The sequence below is a fragment of the Carlito syrichta genome, unplaced genomic scaffold (genome assembly GCF_000164805.1).
Source record: "Carlito syrichta isolate Samal-C Ts95f unplaced genomic scaffold, Tarsius_syrichta-2.0.1 Scaffold87340, whole genome shotgun sequence".
NCBI lineage: Eukaryota > Metazoa > Chordata > Mammalia > Primates > Tarsiidae > Carlito > Carlito syrichta.
In genome coordinates this window covers 1-559 of record NW_007031436.1, presented here as the reverse complement: position 1 = coordinate 559, position 559 = coordinate 1, and the positions used below count along the sequence as shown (strand labels likewise).

General features: G+C 53.3%; 1 pseudogene across 1 annotated transcript; it reads right to left on the bottom strand.

Moving 5' to 3' along the window:
- Nucleotides 1–6: 6 nt before the first annotated feature.
- On the bottom strand, nucleotides 7–555 carry LOC103259974 (annotated as a pseudogene). The gene has a single exon (XR_002481932.1). The product of XR_002481932.1 is annotated as a poly [ADP-ribose] polymerase 1 pseudogene (transcript).
- Nucleotides 556–559: the final 4 nt, after the last annotated feature.

The following is a 559-nucleotide window of genomic DNA, read 5'->3' as shown; positions in this document are numbered from 1 at the left end:
CATCGCCTTTTCTCTTTCCTTCACTCTTGACTCCTGGAGGCTGCTTCTTTAGGGCTTCTTTATCCTCTGCAGAGAGGAGGCTAAAGCCCTTGAGCTGGGTGGCGCTGTACTAAGGCCAGAAATCCAGCTCCTCGCTGTTCTTGACAAAGCAGTTTGGGTGGTACCAGCGGTCGATCTTGCCCAGTTGGGGCTTATCCAGGTCCAGCATCTTCTTGGACAGGTGCACCTGGCCCTTTTCTATCTTATCCATACAGCTCTTGCATGTGCTTCTGTTGGACTTGGCGTATTCTTCTCCATCTTGCTGCCAATTCCATCCTGGCCTTTGCCAGTCACTCCTCCAGCTTCTACAGTCTTCTTGACCTTCTGTTGATTGTCCCACCGAAGCTCGGAGAACCCATCCACTTCGATGTCAGGGTGCCGGATGGAGTGGCCCACCTTCCAGAAGAAGGAGAAGTGGTACCAGTGTGGGACCTTCCCATCCAACATGAGTGACTGCACCATGATGGCCATCCACAGCGAGTCCTTGGGGATGCTCTCGCTGCATTTCTTACAGGACGCG